The sequence below is a fragment of the Arachis hypogaea genome, chromosome 10, assembly GCF_003086295.3.
Source record: "Arachis hypogaea cultivar Tifrunner chromosome 10, arahy.Tifrunner.gnm2.J5K5, whole genome shotgun sequence".
Taxonomy (NCBI): domain Eukaryota; kingdom Viridiplantae; phylum Streptophyta; class Magnoliopsida; order Fabales; family Fabaceae; genus Arachis; species Arachis hypogaea.
Window position 1 is genome coordinate 44,255,349 of NC_092045.1, and position 21,775 is coordinate 44,277,123.

Consider the following 21,775-nt stretch of genomic DNA (forward strand, 5'->3'; position numbering starts at 1 on the left):
GATCCTTCCATGAAAGATTTGGATGATTCCTCCATGAAGGATTATAGGTGTTTCCATAGGGTTCTCCCATGTAATTTACCTCTTCTATTGAAGGGTTCTCAGGATCATATGCTTCTTCCTCAGATGAAGCTTCCTTAGTACTGCTTGGTGCATTTTGCATCCCAGACAGACTTTGAGAAATCATATTGACTTGTTGGGTCAATATTTTATTCTGAGCCAATATGGCATTCAGAGTGTCAATCTCAAGAACTCCTTTCTTCTGACTAGTCCCATTGTTCACAGGATTTCTTTCAGAAGTGTACATGAATTGGTTATTTGCAACCATTTCAATCAGTTCTTAAGCTTCAGTAGGTGTCTTCTTCAGATGAAGAGATCCTCCAGCAGAGCTATCCAAAGACATCTTGGACAGTTCAGAGAGACCATCATAGAAAATACCTATGATGCTCCATTCAGAAAGCATATCAGAAGGGCACTTTCTGATTAATTGTTTGTATCTTTCCCAAGCTTCATAGAGGGATTCTCCTTCCTTCTGTCTGAAGGTTTGGACTTCCACTCTGAGCTTACTCAATTTTTGAGGTGGAAAGAACTTTGCCAAGAAGGCATTGACTAGCTTTTCCCAAGAGTCCAGGCTTTCTTTAGGTTGAGAGTCCAACCATGTTCTAGCTCTGTCTCTTACAGCAAAAGGGAATAGCATTAGTCTGTAGACCTCAGGGTCAACCCCATTAGTCTTGACAGTGTCACAGATTTGCAAGAATTCAGCTAAAAACTGATGAAGATCTTCCAGTGGAAGTCCATGGAACTTGCAATTCTGTTGCATTAGAGAAACTAATTGAGGCGTAAGCTCAAAGTTGTTTGCTCCAATGGCAGGGATAGAGATGCTTCTCCCATAGAAGTCGGGAGTAGGTGCAGTAAAGTCACCCAGCACCTTCCTTGCATTGTTGGCATTGTTGTTGTTTTCGGCTGCCATGTGTTCTCCTTCCTTGAAGAATTCGGTTAGGTGCTCTAAAGAGAGTTGTGCTTTGGCTTCTCTGAGCTTTCTCTTCAAGGTCCTTTCAGGTTCAGGATCTGCTTCAACAAGAATGCCTTTGTCTTTGCTCCTGCTCATATGAGAGATAAGAGAACAAGAAAATGTGGAATCCTCTATGTCACAGTATAGAGATTCCTTGAAGTGTCAGAGGAAAAGAAGAGTAGAAGACAGAAGTAGAAAATTCGAACTTGTCAAAGGAGATGGAGTTCGAATTTTGCATTAAGGGATAGTGTTAGTCCATAAATAGAAGGATGTGAGAAGGAGGGAAGTGATTTTCGAAAATTAAGTGAAAATTTTGAAAACATTTTTGAAAAACATTACTTAATTTTCGAAAATGAAAATGGAAAAGAAATCAAGTGATTTTTGAAAAAGATTTTGAAATTCGAAATAAAAAAGATTTGATTGAAAACTATTTTGAAAAAGATGTGGTTAAGAAGATATGATTGGTTTTAAAAAGATGTGATTGAGAAGATATGATTTGAAAAACATTTTAAAAAGATTTGATTTGAAAATTAAAAACTTGACTAACAAGAAAAGATATGATTCAAACATTAAACCTTTCTCAACAGAAAAGGTAACATATTTGAAATGTTGAATCAAATCATTAATTGATAGTAAGTATCTTTAAAAATGGAAAGAAATTGATTTTGAAAAAGATTTGATTGAAAAATTGATTTGAAAAAGATTTGATTTTGAAAAGATTTTGAAAACTAAAAAAATTTGATTTGAAAACAAAATCTTCCCTTCTAGCCATCCTGGCGTTAAACGCCCAGAATGGTGCACATTCTGGCGTTTAACGCCCAAAATGCTACCCTTTTGGGCGTTAAACGCCCAACCAGGTACCCTGGCTGGCGTTTAAACGCCAGTCTGTCCTTCTTCACTGGGCGTTTTTGAATGCCCAGCTTTTTCTGTGTGATTCCTCTGTAGTATGTTCTGAATCTTCAATTCTTTGTATTATTGACTTGAGAAGACACAAATTAAAAATATTTTTGGATTTTTAATAATAAGGACAAATCAAAATGCAACAAGAATCAAATAACAATGCATGCAAGACACCAAACTTAGCAGTTTGTATACTACTGACACTAACAGAATAAAAATGCATATGAGACACACAAAACACTCAAGTCTATTGAATTCAAAGATCAGAGCACGAAAATTATCAAGAATTACTTGAAAAATCCTTAATACATATGAATGAATGCATGCAATTGACACCAAACTCAAGATGAGACACTAAACTCAAACAAGAAATTTTTGGATTTTATGATTTTTCTGATTTTTTTGTGTTTTTCGAAAATTAAGTGGAAAAAGATATCAAAATTCTTAATGAGAATTCCAGGAATCAGTGCAATGCTAGTCTAAGACTCCGGTCCAGGAATTAGACATGGCTTCACAGCCAGCCAAGCTCTCAAAGAAAGCTTCGGTCCAAAACACTAGACATGGCCAATGGCCAGCCAAGCCTTAGCAGATCACTGCTCCAAAAGCAAAATTGATAGACATCAACAAGCTCTTGTGATGATAAGTTGAAACCTCGGTCCAATGAGATTAGACATGGCTTCTCAGCCAGCCAGATTTCAACAAATCATCATGAAACTCTAGAATTCATCTTCAAGAATTTCGAAAAAAATAAATACCTAATCTAAGCAACAAGATGAACCGTCAGTTGTCCAAACTGAACAATCCCTGGTAATAACGCCAAGAATTTGGTGTTGTTGCCGGATCGTGGCACTGATGTTACCAAAAGCTTGCTCAAAACTTGAACAATCCCCGGCAACGGCGCCAAAAACTTGGTGCGCGAAATTGTGAACAATACTTTTTCACAACTCTCATAATCCCCGGTCATGAACCCCAAAAACTTGGTAGCTCAAAACCATGGCATTACACAACTTCGCACAACTAACCAGCAAGTGCACTGGGTCGTCCAAGTAATAAACCTTACGCGAGTAAGGATCGATCCCACGGAGATTGTTAGTATTGAAGCAAGCTATGGTCATCTTGTAAATCTTAGTCAGGCAAACTCAAATGGTAATGGTGATGAACGAAAATAACACAAAGGTAAAGATAGAGATACTTATGTAATTCATTGGTGGGAACTTCAGATAAGCGCATGAAGATGCCTTCCCTTCCGTCTCTCTGCTTTCCTACTGTCTTCATCCAATCCTTCTTATTCCTTTCCATGGCAAGCTCAAGCAAGGGTTTCACCGTTGTCAGTGGCTACCTCCCATCCTCTCAGTGAAAGCGATTGCATATGCTCTGTCACAGCATAGCGGAATTCATCTGTCGGTTCTCAATCAGGTCGGAATAGAATCCAATGATTCTTTTGCGTCTGTCACTAACGCCCCGCCTTCAGGAGTTTGAAGCACGTCACAGTCACTCAGTCATTGAATCCTACTCAGAATACCACAGACAAGGTTAGACCTTCCGGATTCTCTTGAATGCTGCCATCAGTTCTCGCCTATACCACGAAGACTCTGATCTCATGGAATGGTTGGCTCGTTTGTCAGACGAGCACTCGGTTGTCAGGCGATCAACCATGCATCGTGCAATCAGGAATCCAAGAGATATTCACTAGAGCCTCTTATGCTTGTAGAACAAGAGTGGTTGTCAGTCACTTTGTTCATGGGTGAGAATGATGATGAGTGTCACGGATCATCACATTCATCAAGTTGAAGAACAAGTGATATCTTAGAACAAGAACAAGTGGAATTGAATGGAAGAACAATAGTAATTGCATTAATACTCGAGGTACAGCAGAGCTCCACACCTTAATCTATGGTGTGTAGAAACTCCACCGTTGAAAATACATAAGAACAAAGTCTAGGCATGGCCGAATGGCCAGCCTCCCAAAGAGGGTTCAATCATAAAAACATGATCAAAAAGTTCCAATGATCGAAAGACCTCTAATACAATAGTAAAAGGTCCTACTTATAGAAAACTAGTAGCCTAAGGTTTACAGAAATGAGTAAATGACATAAAAATCCACTTCCGGGCCCACTTGGTGTGTGCTTGGGCTGAGCAATGAAGAAATTTCGTGCAGAGACTCTTCTTGGAGTTAAACGCCAGCTTTAGTGCCAGTTTGGGCGTTTAACTCCCATTTGGGTGCCAGTTCCGGCGTTTAACGCTGGAAATCTTGAAGGTGACTTTGAACGCCGGTTTGGGCCATCAAATCTTGGGCAAAGTATGGACTATCATATATTGCGCGAAAGCCCAGGATGTCTACTTTCCAACGCCGTTGAGAGCGCGCCAATTGGGCTTCTGTAGCTCCAGAAAATTCACTTCGAGTGCAGGGAGGTCAGAATCCAACAGCATTTGCAGTCCATTTTAGTCTCTGAATAAGATTTTTGCTCAGGTCCCTCAATTTCAGCCAGAAAATACCTGAAATCACAGAAAAACACACAAACTCATAGTGAAGTCCAGAAAAGTGAATTTTAACTAAAAACCAATAAAAATATACTAAAAACTAACTATATCATACCAAAAACATACTAAAAACAATGCCAAAAAGCATACAAATTATCCGCTCATCAACGACCCAGTGCACTTGCTGGTTAGTTGTGCGAAGTTGTGTAATGCCATGGTATTGAACACCAAGTTTTTGGGGTTCATGACCGGGGATTATGAGAGTTGTGAAAAAGTATTGTTCACAATTTCGCGCACCACCCTTCTTCATCTCCTAATGATGAATTACTACAAGCCATTGATCGGAGACAACAGGCCATGGAAAACAACCTTACTTCTACTCTGAATGGTTTGAATTCTACTTTGCAAGCCCTTGTCTCACAAATTGGATCAATGAACCACTCCAACAACCAGTCCTCAAGCTCTGATGGACTCCCCTCTCAACCATTACCCAACCAAAAGGGTGGTATTAATGCCATCACTCTAAGGTCCGGAATCACATTGCAAGAGAGGAATCAGGAAGAGCCAACTTCATCTGAACACACCTCAGCTGAAGAGGTAGTGGAAACAGAAGATGTTGAAGAAGAAAAGAGCATGCAAGACATGGCTGAAGAAGAAGATGCCAAATCACAGGAAGAAGCACCAAAGGGCGCAGACACTATAGAGGGCGTCGTTCCTATTCCATTTCCACAACTTGCAAGGAAGCCCAGGAAGCAGTTGGAACCTGATCCCAAAATGGTAGAAATTTTCAAAAAGGTTGAGGTAACTGTTTCCCTTTTTTATGTCATTCAATAGGTACATAAATATGCAAATTTTCTAAAAGATTTGTGCATACTTAAAGACAAAATTAATGAATTAGAAACTATCCCTTTAGGAAGTTCTATATCTGCTTTAATGGGAAATATACCTGAAAAATATAGTGATCCAGGTCCATGCATGGTTAACTGTACCATTGGAGGTGTGATATTTTCTGACTGCATGTGTGATTTAGGAGCATGTGTTAGTATAATGCCTTTTTCTGTATATGATGTTTTGAGGCTCCCTCCCTTAAAGAGGTCGGCAGCTCGTTTTGTGTTAGCAGATAAAAGTATTATTACAGTGGCTGGAGTTGCTGAAGACGTATTGGTGGGCATAAAAGGTCTCACTTTCCCCATTGATTTTTACATCTTGGAGATGCCCCAAAATGACTCAGAGAAGCCATCATCAATACTACTCCGAAGACCTTTCTTGAAGACCTCGAAGTTCAAATTAGATGCTTTAGCAGGCACATACTCTTTTGAAATAGATGGCCGAGTAGTAAGCTTCAATCTAAATGGAGCGATGAAGCATCCTCCAGAAGATCGTTCTATCTTCCAGTGTGACATCATAGATGAAACCGTAGCTGAAGTTCACCAAGAAGAGTTTGAAGATAAGTACATAGAACAAGGTCCAAGTGTGGGGAATTCCGAGGACAATGCAGGCACTCTACCACTGCCACCAGTTCCAGATAATCCGGAGTCATACCATGACCAGAAGTTAGAATCGAAACCCCTCCCTCCACACCTCAAATATGCTTACCTCGAGGACAAGCAGAAGTTTCCAGTTATCATTGCACAGGACCTCACTTCTTAGCAGGAAGAACAATTACTTAGTGTGCTGAGGAGGCACAAGAAAGCAATTGGGTAGAGTTTAACAGACATAGTAGGCATAAATACTCAAGTTTGTGAGCACAGGATATTTTTAGAAGAAGGAGCAAGACCTGTTCATCAACCCCAAAGAAGATTGAACCCCACTATTTTAGAGGTTGTCAAGAATTAAGTGACCAGATTATTTGAGTTCGAGTTCAGTGAGGATTGCAAACAAGCGTTTGATAAGCTGAAGACCGACCTGACTCAAGCTCCAATTGTGAGAGGACCAGACTGGAGCCAGCCGTTTGAAATCATGTGCGATGCTTCCAACCATGCAGTAGGAGCAGCGCTGGCTCTGCATGAAGGTAAAGATCCTTTTGTTATTGCTTATACATCTAAGACTTTAGACACTGCCCAGTCCAATTATACTACTACTGAGAAAGAGCTTCTTGCTATTGTTTTTGCTCTGGATAAATTCCGAGCTTATTTACTTGGTACTAGAGTAGTAGTGTATTCGGACCATGCAGCTTTAAAGTATCTATTAGCTAAAAAGGAGTCCAAACCAAGGCTCATACGTTGGATACTGCTATTACAAGAATTTGATTTAGAAATAAAGGATATGAGTGGTAACCAGAATCTAGTGGCAGACCACTTTAGTCGCCTTTAGCACATTAAGGATGATTCTATTCCTATAGATGATAATTTTCCATTTGATAACCTGCAAGCAGTATCTGAGGTAGTCCCTTGGTACGCACCTATAGCTAATTATCTAGTTAGCCGCACATTTCCTCCAAACTTTTCTAAGCATCAAAGAGACAAGCTGAAAAGCGAGTCTAAATATTACATATGGGATGACCTATATTTATGAAGATGTGGTGCTGATCAGGTAATTAGACGTTGTGTGCCTCTATCAGAATTCTAGTCCATTCTAGAGGCGTGTCACTCATCTGAGAGTGGAGGACATTTTGGCCTTCAAAGAACAGCTAGAAAGATCTTAGACTGTGGATTCTGGTGGCCTACTCTTTTTAGAGACGCTGCTGAGTTTTGTAAATCTTGTCTCCCATGCCAAAAATTTGGTAATATATCTAGGAGGGATGAGATGCCTCAACAAATCATGCTTTTTTTGTGAAATTTTTTATGTTTGGGGCATTGACTTCATAGGTCCATTTCCAAATTCTAATGATTATTTTTATATATTGTTAGCTGTGGATTACCTTTCCAAATGGGTGAAAGCAATTCCTACCCGCACTGATAAAGCTAACACTGTTGTTTCCTTTGTGAGAAACCATATTATTTGCCGCTTTGGATCACCACGAGCAATCGTGAGCGATCAAGGCACCCATTTTTGTAACAGGAGACTAACAGGATTAATGAAGAAGCATGGCATAATTCATAAGGTTGCAACAGCATACCATCCTCAGACCAATGGGCAAGCCGAGGTGTCAAACAGAGAGATAAAGCGTATCTTGCAGAAGATAGTCAAACCTCATAGAAAAGACTGGACACCAGGCTACAAGATGCACTATGGGCATATAGGACAGCATATAAAACACCCATTGGGATGAGTCCTTTCTGCTAAGTTTATGGAAAAGCTTGTCATCTTCCAGTTAAAGTAGAGCATAGAGCCTTTTGGGCAGTCAAGGAGTGCAACCTGGAAATTGAGAACGTCGGAGCTGAAAGGAAGTTGCAACTGCAAGAACTGGAGAGCCTTCGCCTAGAAGCTTATGAGAACTCAAGAATATACAAGGAGAAGATGAAGGCTGTACATGATCAGCACATCAAGAGAAAAGAGTTCCAACCTGGGGATTTAGTCCTCCTTTACAAATCTTGACTGAGGCTCATGCCAGGCAAGTTGAGATCAAGATGGGAAGGTCCATACAGAGTAGAGAAGGCCGAACCATATGGAGTTTATCACCAAAGCCATCCTTCAAGCTCTGAACTTATCAAAGTTAATGGACAACACCTGAAGCTGTACCATGGTGAGAAGATGCAGAAAAACAAAGAGCTTGAGATCTTCCTCTTGGAAGATCCCCACATAGCAGAAGATTGAGCTAGCGGAGCGTCCAACTTACGGACGTTAAAGCAAAGTGCTAGGTGGGAGACAACCCACCATGGTATGATCGTTCTTTTCGTTATTTTTAGTTTTTCCTATTCAATAACTCTTCTCTTTATCAGTACTTTCGTGCATCTGCATTTACATACTTTTATTTCACAAAAAAAAATGCCATGCAACGCGACTGCATCAACGACGCGTCCGCGTCGAAAGGAGAAGGGAGAAAATAAAAACGAACAGAAAGTCACGCTGGAGCGTGGATGGAGGCGTGCCAGTGGCACAAATCGTCCCACGCGACCGCGTCACTGATGCATCCGTGTCACATGGGAATAATGGGCTCCCACGCGACCGCGTGCCCTACGCAGCCGCGTGCCCTGATTTTTGACGTAAAAAGGGTGCACAACGAATTATTGTGCGAGAGTGGTGCTGGATTAGTGCTGGACGCACAATCCCTATCACGCGACCGCGTCACCGACGCATCCGCGTCATTCCTTTCTGAAGCCCACTCACACGATCGCATGCCCCAGGCGATCGCGTCACCCCAAATTTGCCAAATATATAAATTCGAACAGAGAGTTGTGGAGGCACGAGGCTGCACTCGCGCCAGAAGCATAACATGGGTCACGCGACCGCGTGACCGACGCGACAGCGTCAATTGAATTAAAGTGCAATCACGCGAACACGTGCCCCACGCGGCCGCGTCGCTTGCGCCGCACAGCTCAACCTAAGTTGCCAAAATATCTTATCTTTTTCTTCTCCAAATCCTACTTTTCCCTCCTTATTTCTTCCTTCCCCCTTCTTCCTTCTATCTCACCTTTCACTCTCTCTCTTCCCCGTCCTAATTTATGTTTTCTTCTTCCTTTCTCTTTCTTTTTACTTTCTTGCATGTGTTTTCTTTTTCTTTCTTTTTTTTTCTTTTTTGGCGTTGGAAATTTATTTGGTCATTGTGGATTGTTTCATAATTGTTTGGCAATTATATTTTAACAAAGGGTTGCTTGCATGTTCAAATTATTATTTTTCATTGGATTATTTACCATGCATGCTATGTGTTTGTGAACAAGCCCATGTGACCTTATGCACTTTTCTACATTATCCTACTCTACTATTCAATGCTTGCTTTTCACAAATTCCCTTTACTATTTTATTCATTAAATTTAATTGTCAATACATAGGCGATAGTTTGTTACGAAGTGATGCTTGATCTATGCTACTCATGCCCTTGCCGGCATGCCAATAAACATCTTGCATCTACGTCCCTATCGTGCACTCATTCTATTCCATTTATTGATCTCTTCACATGTTGTCATGACCATGTGTTTATTTCATTCATCTTTATCGTGCATTGCTTATCACTCATTAAATTCCCTTCCTTGGTCTATCTCTTTTCATTTAACTTACTTTCTCATCCCTTTTTCAGAATGGCCACCAAGAAAGGCAAAGAGAAAGCTACCACTAAACCCACCGCAAGGAAAGGAACGAAAAGATCATTAGTGGCAGAGCCTTCTTCAACTGCAGTCAAGCCCTCAACAAAAAGAATTAAAAGGATTATCAAGGTTGATGAAAAGGAGAGAGCCTTCCCAGCCAAGGACACTGCAAGATTCCCAAATCACTACTGTGAGCAGATGTTTCCTATTCTGGCAACTCAAAATTACAACAATGAACACCTTCTTATCCTTCTGCCTCGTATTGCTAAATTTGTTGAGCCACAAATTGCACAAAGACATTGGGGATTCTTACAGAGATAGCCACGACAGGTTAATCTTTCTTGGGTTGTTGAGTTGTACTCCAGCTTCCACCTACCGACTCTGCAGTCAGTTTATTTACGCTAGAAGCAAGTCCCGATTACAGAAGAGGCCATTCAGCAAGCCTTAGATCTTCCCCCTGCTCCGAAAGGGTTGAACGCTTTTCAAAAAGCCGCAATCAAGCGCCAGGCATACACCTTTGATTGGGACGCTGTTCTCAGGGTTATCGCTCAACCTGGCAGCAAATGGATCTTCGGATACCATCGTTCCCGTCCTAACGGAATCTCGGCTTCTGCACTTACCTTAGAGGCCCACGTATGGGCACATATTATGTCCCATTACGTCTTTCCGAGTACTCATGAGTCCTCCTTCACCGCAGACATGGCCGTTCTTCTATGGTGCATCCTCACAGACCAGCCTCTTAATTTACCAAGACATATCCGGAATGCTATGGAACATGTGCAGATCACGGGCAACCTACCTTTCCCTGCCTTGGTCTCTGATCTTATCTCAGTAGCCGGAGCCTCCTACAGAGCTGGAGACACCAAAGCCATTCTTCCATTGGATGATCAGTATGTCCCTAACAGGAGATATCTCAGGCCACCACTTGCCACTACCAGCCAGTCCACCGAGGATGCTGCAGTTCCTCCACCATCTACTAGTCAGCTGCTGCATCAAATACTGAAGCGGTTGGACCAACAAGATAAGAAAGCAAAGCTCTGAGAGCGCCGCAACCAACGCCGTTTCAAACACCTCAAGAGCTCCTCACAGGCAATCACAGACCCGATGATGATCCAGGCACTCCGGACTCCACTTCCTTCACCAGCACAGGGAGCCACGACGGTCCCGACTGTGGAGACACTGCCACCAGCCCACCACTGTTCCTGACAGATGGCACCGAGGACGGTGCCAATCCTTAAGTGTTGGGAGGTCGGTTAGTACCTGACTTCCGGAGGTAATTTTTCTTCCCTAACAACAACAAACAACAACAACAAAGCCTTATCCCACTAAGTGGGGTCGGCTACATGAATCAAACGACGCCATTGTGCTCTGTCATGTATCATGTCTACAGAGAGACCGTTTACATGTAGATCTCGTTTGACCACCTCATGGATGGTCTTCTTAGGTCTTCCTCTGCCTTTCGCCCTTTGTCCATCTTCCATCTCATCCACCCTCCTGACTGGATGTTCTATCGGTCTTCTTCTCACATGTCCAAACCACCTAAGATGCGATTCAACCATCTTTTCCACAATGGGTGCTACTCCAACTCTCTCCCTTATATCTTCATTCCTTATTTTATCCAATCGCGTGTGACCACTCATCCATCTCAACATCTTCATCTCTGCCACACTCAGCTTATGTTCGTGCTCTCCTTTAGCCGCCCAACACGCCGTACCATACAGCATAGCCGGTCTTATAGCGGTGCGATAGAATTTACCTTTAAGTTTTAAAGGCACTTTTTTGTCGCATATAAAACCAGATGCACTCCGCCATTTTGACCAACCTGCTTGGATCCTATGATTTACATCATGTTCAATCTCTCCATTATCCTGTATGATGCACCCAAGATACTTAAAACTTTTAACTTTTCGTAAGGTGTTCTCTCCAATTTTCACCTCTATATTGGAGTTTTCCCTTCTCAGACTGAACTTACATTCCATATATTCCGTCTTGCTACGGCTTATGCACAGACCATACACTTCTAGAGCTTCTCTCCATAACTCCAACTTCTTATTTAGGTCTTCCCTTGACTCTCCCATAAGGACGATATCATCGGCAAAAAGCATGCACCATGGCACAGGCTCTTGGATGTGCTCTGTGAGTACTTCCAAGACTAATGTGAAAAGGTATGGACTTAAGGATGATCCCTGGTGTAATCCTATACCAATAAGAAATTCCTCTGTCACACCACCTTGAGTCTTCACACTAGTTGTGGCCCCATCATACATGTCTTTAATTGCCCGAATATATGCGATCCTTACTCTCCTCTTTTCTAAAACCTTCCATAAGACCTCCCTTGGTACCCTATCATACGCTTTTTCCAAATCAATAAACACCATGTGTAGATCCCTTTTATTACTACGATACCTCTCCATCATCCTTCTTAATAGGTATATCGCTTCAGTGGTAGATCTGCCTGGCATAAATCCAAATTGGTTCTCTGTTACTTGTGTCTCTTTCTCAACCTCCGTTCTATCACCCTTTCCCATAACTTCATAGTATGACTCATAAGCTTAATCCCTCTATAATTTCCGCAACTTTGTATATCCCCCTTATTCTTGTAGATAGGTACCAAGGTGCTCTTTCTCCACTCATCAGGCATCTTCTTTGACCTTAAAATCTCATTAAAAAGCTTGGTTAACCAGTTGATGCCTTTTCCTCCAAGACCCTTCCAAACCTCAATCGGGATATTATCAGGTCCTACTGCCCTGCCATTTTTCATCTGCTTTAGAGCCTCTTTTACCTCGAAGTCTCGAATCCTTCGATAGTAGTCAAAGTTTTGATCTTCTTCCCTTGTGCATAATCGACCAAGGCTCGGAAGAGTCTTCTGTCCCTCATTAAATAACTCGTAGAAGTAGCTCTTCCACCTTTCATTAATCTTCTCCTCTTGAGCCAACACCTCTCCATCCTTATCCTTTATGCACTTAACCTGATCCAAATCTCTCGTTCTTATTTCCCGGCTCTTTGCAATTCTATATATACCTTTTTCTCCTTCTTTCGTGTCCAAAGACTGGTAGAGACCCTCATATGCTCTTGTTCTTGCTTCACTTACAGCCACTTTTGCCTCTTTCTTAGCCGCCTTATATTTTTCCCAGTTATCTGCATTGCGGCATAAAGACCACTCTTTAAAGCATTCTCTTTTTATCTTTATCTTTTCTTGTATACTCGCATTCCACCACCAGGACTCCTTGTCTCTTGGTCCTATTCCTTTAGATTCACCAAAACTTTCTTTTGCTGTTTTTCTAATAACTTCTGCCATCTCCCTCCACATCTCTTCCGCGCTTCCATTCCCATCCCACCTTGCCTCTTCTCCTACCCGTCTTAGGAAGCTTCTTTGTTCCTCACCTTTTATCCGCCACCACCTCGTCCTTGGGTTCTTCGTATGATGTCTTTTCCTCAACTTTTGCTCAACGCGAAAATCCATGACGAGCACCCTATGTTGTGTTGTCAAACTCTCTCCCGGGATAATTTTACAGTTAATGCAAAATTTCCGGTCGACTCTCCTCAACAAGAAGAAGTCGATTTGAGAGCTTGTCATGCCACTCTTATAGGTTATAAGATGTTCGTCTCTCTTTTTAAAACATGTATTTGCGATGAGAAGATCAAAAGTTGAGGAAAAGTCCAAAATAGTTTTACCCTCGGCATTGATCACCCCGAAACCATGGCCTCCGTGAATACTCCCATATCCAGTCACTTCTCTCCCAACATGGCCATTTAAATCTCCTCCTAAGAAAATCTTATCTCCCAAAGATATGCCTTGAACTAAACTCTCTAGATCCTCCCAAAACCTTATCTTGTGTTGTTCGTCCGAACCCACTTGCGGTGCATAGGCGCTAATCACATGAAAAGCACCTCCCTCCACCACAAGTTTGATAGAGATGATCCGATCTCCCACCCTCTTGACATCAACTACGTCCTTCTTCCACTGCTTATCCACAATTATTCCAACTCCATTCCTATTCTTTACCTTTCCTGTATACCAAAGTTTGAAACCAGAAGAATCCAACTCCCTAGCCTTTGCACCAACCCATTTCGTTTCTTGTAGGCACATAATGTTAATCTTCCTCCTTATCATGGTATCCACCACCTCCATGGACTTTCCTGTTAGAGTGCCTATGTTCCATGTCCCAAATCTCAACCTTTTGTCGCTTCGACCTTTACCTTTTCCTTTGTGAACTAGCTTATTTACCCTCGTCCGTTCACGAAAACGCGAGAACCCTTGCTCATTTAACACTACATCCGGGCACCGATGCAGCGGCTCTTGCTTTGACACCGTACTCGAGCCATACGGCGCGTTACTTCCGGGTAACGACCTAGCTTTAGCGCAATAATGTCTTTGATTCATGTCATGGGGGGTTCGGCTATATTTTTACGTTGGTTGCCGAAGACCTAACACAACCCTCCTCCTTTATCCGGGCTTGGGACCGGCTATGTACCGCAAGTGTAACATAGGCGGAGTTGGTAATTTTTCTTCCCTAAACACCAATAAATTAGGATATTCAGTTAGTTTTTCTTTCTTTTAGAATAGGATAAATTACATAGTAATAGGTTAGTTGCATGCATATTCTACTTGATTGAAAAGACAATAAGTTTCTTCTAAGACTCTATCTTTGGAACAAAATTTCACTAATTTTAATTTAAAATTTTTTTTTATGATAAATCTGCTTGACGTTGTATTTGGAACATGATTTTTGAGCTAAAGAACACACAACCTGTGAAGATTTGAGCCTTTATGCATGGTTACATTATTTAACCATAATTATTTTATTCTTGTGTGTTTACTTCTCTATGATTGTAATCTATATTTTGTTTCATCTTATATGTCCAATATTTATTATGTTTGTATGCTTGCATATGATTGAGGCCATTATTTGGTTAAACTCACTTATCCAAATTAAGCCTACCCTTTTCAATTACCTTTATTAACCACTTTGAGCCTTTAAATCCCATTTGTTCTATATTTTACCATATTACTAGCCTTAAGCGGAAAAACAATTGTATATCCCAAATTAAATCTTTGGTTAGTTTAAGATAGAATTGTGTATGCTAGTTAAGTATGGGAAATTATGGGAACAAAAGTTATTAAGGGAATGTGTCATGATAATACCATGGGAATTTGGATACCTACTCAGTGAAACTATAAGAATTAAAAATCTATCTGCATTGATAAGCTATGTTTATTTTTATGTCTATATTAAAAAAAATCAATAAATAAATAAGGGGACAAAATTACCCCAATGCTGAATTAAGAATTCAAAGATCAATGTACATATAATAAAATAAAAAAAAATTGATACATGAGTATGGAATGTAAAAGGGAATTCTAGGTAGCTATGTATGAATTCTAAGGTTATATAAAATATATAGGTTGGGTTAAAGCTTGGGTTAATTAAAGATTCAATTTATAAGCTAACTTAACCATATATGTATCCCTACCCTTACCTTGGCCCCATTACAACCTTGAAAAGACCTCATGATGTTTGCATTGGTATATAAACTGTTGTTGATTGTTTAGGAGAAGAACAAAAGTTAGAGAGCATGATTAGAGAAGGATAGAGTGATTACCCTATACACTAGAGAAATTAGAATGTACATACATCATCAGTGAGGGTTCAATGCTTGAATTTCCATGTTCCCTGCTTTCATGAGCTATCTCCTTGCACTTTTATCTATCTTACTGTATAATGATAGAATTAGTGGAATTTGATTTGCAATTATTTTGAAGAGCTTATTTACTTTTGATCAAGTGGGCAAGAATCATATAGTTGCATTCATATATATAAGTTGCATTGCATTGCATGAGTTTCTACATGTTCATACTTATTTCTCTTATCTCCTTCAATTAAGCATGAGGACATGCTAATGTTTAAGTGTGGGGAGGTTGATAAACCACTATTTTATGGTTTACATTGTGTGGTTTTATCATGATCCTTACCCACTTATTCATTAATTTAGCATGCAATTATATTTCCTTCCTGAAATTATTACATGATTGAAAACTGCTTCCTAGAGACTTTTACTTATGCATTTTAATTCTCCTTTATTCCATTCGATGCGGTAATTTGTGTGTTAAGTGTTTCAAGCTTTATAGGGCATGAATGAGTTGGAGATTGGAAAGGAAGCTAGCAAAAATGGAAGGAACACGAGAAATTGTGGAGATAACCAGCGAGAAGTGACGCGGCCGCATGGCTCACGCATTCGTGCGAAAGAGGAGAAATCGCAGTGACGCAGCCGCATGGCTCACGCGACCGCGCGGACTGGAAAAGCACAAGTGACGCAGAAGCATGGACGATGCGAACGCGTGGCAGGGAAAAATGCGAATGACGCGTCCGCATGGATGACGCGATCGCGTGACATGCGCGATCTACATAATCTGCAGAATTCGCTGGGGGCTTCCAACTAATCAACTCCCAGTCAAGGCTTTTATTTACATTATTCAAATTCTCCAATTTAATTTCCTGTTTACTCAACTTAACCCTTTTTGAAAATATCTGATTAATAAAATTGCACACTTTTCTATAACTCGTTGGGAGACGACCTGGGATTCATACTCCCAGTATTTTAATTTTGAATTTCTGTGACACCTTTCTAAATTCATAAGTGGATTTCTGGCGAGTTAAGAACTATACTTGCAACGTATATATATCTTAATAATTTTTAATTCGCTAATTTCTGCCAGCATCAGTAGCAAAATGGGCATTTAAACGCCCAATCTGACACCTTTCTGGGCGTTTAAACGCCAAAATAGGGCACCAGACTGGCATTTAAATGCCTAAACAAGGGAACAAACTGGCGTTTAGACGCCAGAATAGGAAGAAAGATGGCATTTAAACGCCAGAACAGGACAGTAGACTGGGGTTTAAACGCCAGAACTGCACTCTAAGGCGTTGTGAACGCCCAATTGGAGTAGGGATGAGAATTCCTTGACCCCTCAGGATCTGTGGACCCCAAAGGATCCCCACCAATCTCAACTCATTCTTTCTCCTCTTCACACCTCTCCACAACACTCTTCCGCAAATACCCTTCACCAATCACCTCCATATCTCTTCCCCAAATGCCTTTCACCAATCACTTCCTTAACCCTTCCCCAAAAACCCCACCCACCTTCAAAAATTCAAACCCATTTCCCTCCCAAACCCACCCAAACCATTCGGCCACTTTTCCTATAAATACCCCTCTCCACTCTTTCATTTTCACACATCATACACACCTTCTCCTCTCCTTGGCCGAATCACATGTCTCCCTCCATCTCCTCTATTTTCTTCTTCTTCCCCTTCTTTCTTTCCTTTATTGCTTGGGGACGAGCAAATATTTTAAGTTTCGTGTGGTAAAAGCATTGCTTTTTGTTTTTCCATAAATATTTATGGCACCGAAAGCCAGAGAAGCCTCTAGAAAGAGGAAAAGAAAGGCAACTGCCTCCACTTCTGAGTCATAGAAGATAGAGAGATTCATCTCAAGGGTCCAGATCTCAGTAGTAGAGCATTTGACTGCACATCAAGAGAGCCCACTCATGGACCTCAACAAGAGCATGAGGAATTCCTTCATCAAGAAATCCCTGAGATACCTCAGGGGATACATTTTCCTCCACACAACTATTGGGAGCAACTAAGGATAGGAGCACCAAAATCACTAGGGATGGAGCAACAAAGGCAAGGAAGAGACATAGAGGAGCTCAAGAGCACCATTGGTTCTTCAAGAGGAGGAAGACGCCACCCTCACTAAAGTGGACCCATTCCTTAATCTCCTTGTCTATTTATTTTTCTGTTTTTTGACTTTATGTTGTATGTTCTATCTATGTTTGTGTATTCACTACATGATCATTAGTGTCTAGTGTCTATGTCTTAAAGCTATGAATAACTCCATGAATCCTTCACCTCTCTTTAATGAAAAATGTGCTTAATTACAAAAGAACAATAAGTACTTGGATTTCAAATTTTATCTTGAAACTAGTTTAATTATTTTGATGTGGTGGTAATACTTTTTGTTCTCTGAATGAATGCTTGAACAATGCATATTTTTTATCTTGTTGTTTATGAATGTTAAAATTGTTCGCTCTTGAAAGAATGATAAACAAAGAGAAATATTATTGATAATCTGAAAAATCATGAAATTGATTCTTGAAGCAAGAAAAAGCAGTGAAAAAAAGAGAAAAATGACAAAAAAAGAGAAAGAAAAAGAAAAAAAGCAAGCAGAAAAAGCCAATAGCGCTTTAAACCAAAAGGCAAGGGTAAAAAGGATCCAAGGCTTTGAGCATTAATGGATAGGAGGGCCCAAGGAAATAAAATCTAGGCCTAAGTGGCTAAATCAAGCTGTCGCTAACCATGTACTTGTGTCATGAAGGTCCAAGAGAAAAGCTTGAGACTGAGTGGTTAAAGTCATGATCCAAAGCAAAAGAGTGTGCTTAAGAACTCTGGACACCTCTGACTGGGAACTTTAGCAAAGTTGAGTCACAATCTGGAAAGGTTCACCCAGTTATGTGTCTGTGGCAGTTATGTATCCGGTGGTACTACTGGAAAACAAAGTGCTTAGGGTCATGGCCAAGACTCATAAAGTAGCTGTGTTCGAGAATCAATGCACTAAACAAGGAGAATCAATAACACTATTTGAAATTCTGAGTTCCTATAGATGCTAATCATTCTGAATTTCAAAGGAAAAAGTGAGATGCCAAAACTGTTCAGAAGCGAAAAGCTACAAGCCCCGCTCATCTAATTAGGATTAAGTTTCATTGATACTATGGGATTTATTGTATATTCTCTTCTTTTTATCCTATATTGTTTTCAGTTGCTTGGGGACAGGCAACAATCTAAGTTTGGTTTTGTGATGAGAAGATAGTTTGGTGTTGTTTTCATATTTTTGGACTTTACTATGAGTTTGTGTATTTTTCTATGATTTCATGTATTTTCTGGCTGAAATTGAGGGACCTGAGCAAAAATCTGATTCAGAGGCTGACAAAGGATTGCTGATGCTGTTGGATTCTGATGTCCCTGCACTCGAAGTGGATTTTATGGAGCTACGAAACTCTAAATGGCGCGCTCTCAATTGCATTGGAAAGTAGACAACCAGGGCTTTCAGGCAATATATAATAGTCCATACTTTGCTCGAGTTTTGACGACGCAAACTGGCGTTCAAACGCCTCTTCTCTGCCCTATTCTGAAGTCAAAACGCCAGAACCGGCATAAAAGATGGAGTTAAACGCCCAAACTGGCACCAAAGCTAGCATTTAACTCCAAGAGACCCCTCTACACGTGCAAAGCTCAATGCTCAGCCCAAGCACACACCAGGTGGGCCCAGAAGTGGATTTCTGCATCACTTACCTATTTCTGTAAACCCTAGTAGCTAGTTTCATTATAAATAGGACCTTTTACTATTGTATTTTCATCTTGGAATCTTAGACATTGGGGGCTGGCCTCTCGGCCATGCCTACCCTTTTTTCACTTATGTATTTTCAACGGTGGTGTTTCTACAAACCATAGATTAAGGGTGTGGAGCTCTGCTGTTCCTTAAGTATTAATGCAATTATTACTATTTTCTATTCAATTCATGCTTATTCTTATTCTAAGATATTCACTCGCACTGGATTCTATTCTAACATGATCGAGAACAGACAGATGATTAGCTGTGCGGTGAAAGCGCACATGGACCATTTTCACTGAGAGGACGGGAGGTAGCCATTGACGCCGGTGATGCCCGAACATACAGCTTGCCATGGAAATGAGTATGAAGGATTGGAAGAAGGCAGTAGGAAAGCAAAGATTCAATAGGAACAAAGCATCTCTATGCACTTATCTGAAATTCTCACCAATGAATTACATAAGTATCTCTATCTTTGCTTTATGTTTTATTTATCTTTTTAATTATGAAAACTCTATCACCCATTTGAATCTGCCTGACTGAGATTTACAAGGTGACCATAGCTTGCTTCAAGCCGACAATCTCCGTGGGATCGACACTTACTCACGTAAGGTTTATTACTTGGACGACCCAATGCACTTGCTGGTTAGTTGTGCGATGTTGTGAAAAAGAGTGAGATTACAATTGTGCGTACCAAGTTGTTGGTGCCATTGTGTATCATAATTTCGTGCACCAGTGAGCATAATTTTATTTGTGACATTTTCTGTGAACTTTATTCTCTATGCTTACTCTCAGTTTCCTTGTTCTATGGAAAGGTATATGTTGGGTTAAGGATAGTTATACTTTGTTGTAGTGAATATAACCTATAGCTTGTGTTCTTAGGTTACATATGGATTTGACTCTTGTATAATGGGACATGTTTGTTACATAGTTCCAAGGCTAATTATCGGGTAACTTAGACATCTTAGCTGATACATTATGAGTACTACTACTATTGTGCATTCCGGACTCTGTTGTTGTTTCCTTTTCTCATTTTTCTTTCTTGCTCATTTGTGTTGGGGTTATAGAGTATTTATCCAGTACTATGTAGCTACAGTAACCTACCACTGTATGCAATTGTTACACAAGTGTGTTTGCATATCTATTAAAAGTGCAATCTGAATTGTTCAAATTTTATTTTGGTTTGGCTTTTCATAAATTTTCTGTTATTTTCACATTGTAGATGGGAATCCATTTTAAGGCAACCATATTTCATGAGCATGTGCAAGTGAGGCTTGCTGGTTGGGCACAAGAGGCAAAGAAGAAGAAAGGGGTAAAAGCTGATAGCCAGCCTGGTGAAGGAAGTTCTCATGCTGTTGCAGGAATTCAGCTTGGGGAGTTGTGCTCAAATAATCTTATTTTGTATAGTTACAGAACACACTATATTATTAGTATCTTATTTGCCAACATTGTGCGACATTGTAGGATGTGTTTGGCTTAGGGGGTAGGAACAGTATTCTCCAGTGAATATAATTTCAGTGAATATACAAATTCTTGTAATAAAAATTGCATACTATATTTATAGGTTTGGTAATAAAAAAGGACTAAAAATTTTTATAGCGTGGCCGTATCTCACTTTTTTTTTTAAATTTGACAAGGTTATCGTCATGCTTTAAAGCGTGGCCGTATCTCGCTATCGCCACGTTTTAAAAGTGTGGCCGTATCTCAAGCAATTGCCACGCTTTAAAAGCATGGCCGTATATCTCACTATCGCTACGCTTTAAAAGCGTGGCCGTATCTCTCACATAAAATATGGCCACGCTTTTAAACATGGCAATCTATAAAAAGCGTGGCAAAAAAGCGTGGCGATAGGTCACCAAAAGCGTGGCGATAGAGCAACCGCCACGCTTACAGACGCTACCCTTTCAAAAGGCGTGGCGGTAGTTCAAAAAGCGTGGCAAAAAGCTATCGCCATGCTTTTTTCAGCTTTTTGCCACGCTTTAAAAGCGTGGCAATAGAGCTGTTTACTTGTAGTGTGGGATGAGCCCGACTTGTTTAAAAAGGGTGTTGATGGAATCTTGAGGAGGTGTATCTCACATGAGGAAGGGCAGGAAGTGTTGTGGCAATGCCATGGAGCTACATATGGAAGTCATTTCAGTGGAGAAAGAACTGCAGCCAAGGTGCTGCAATGTGGGTTCTTTTGGCCAACAATATTCAAAGATGCAAAGGAATTAGTGTCAAGATGCAATGAATGCCAAAGGGCTAGCAATCTACCCAAGAAAAATGAGATACAACAGCAATTCATCCTATAACTTTAGCTGTTTGATGTGTGGGGAATCGACTTCATGGGTCTCTTCCTAACCTCATACTCAAACAAGTACATTCTAGTGGCAGTAGACTATGTGTCTAACTGGGTGGAAGCCTTTGCAACCCCAACAAATGATAATAAGGTAGTCATGAACTTTCTTAGGAGGAACATCTTCAGCCAATTTGGAGTCCCCAGAGCCCTTATCAGTGATGGAGGAAGCCATTTCTGCAACAGACCATTGGAAGCCCTCCTTATGAGATATGGAGTAAAACATAAGGTTGCCACACCTTATCACCCATAAACAAGTGGGCAGACAAAGGTATCCAACAGAGTTGAAAAGGATCCTGGAGAAGACTGTGAGAGCTTTAAGAAAGGACTAGTCAAAGAGGCTGGACGACGCTCTTTGGGCATATAGGACAGCATTCAAAACACCAATTGGGATGACCCCATATTAGCTGGTGTATGGGAAGGCATACCACCTACCCCTTGAGCTTGAACAAAAAGCTTTATGGGCTCAAAAGCTACTAAATTTTGATAGTAATGCTACTGGGGAGAAAAGGATCTTGCAACTACAAGAATTAGAAG

At 40.7% G+C, this 21,775-nt stretch overlaps 1 non-coding gene across 1 annotated transcript; it reads left to right on the forward strand.

Annotated features, from left to right (window-relative positions):
• Positions 1–454: 454 nt before the first annotated feature.
• On the forward strand, positions 455–562 carry LOC112719331 (small nucleolar RNA R71). Its single transcript, XR_003161637.1, has one exon. It is a non-coding gene; the product is annotated as a small nucleolar RNA R71 (small nucleolar RNA).
• The last annotated feature ends 21,213 nt before the right edge of the window (positions 563–21,775 follow it).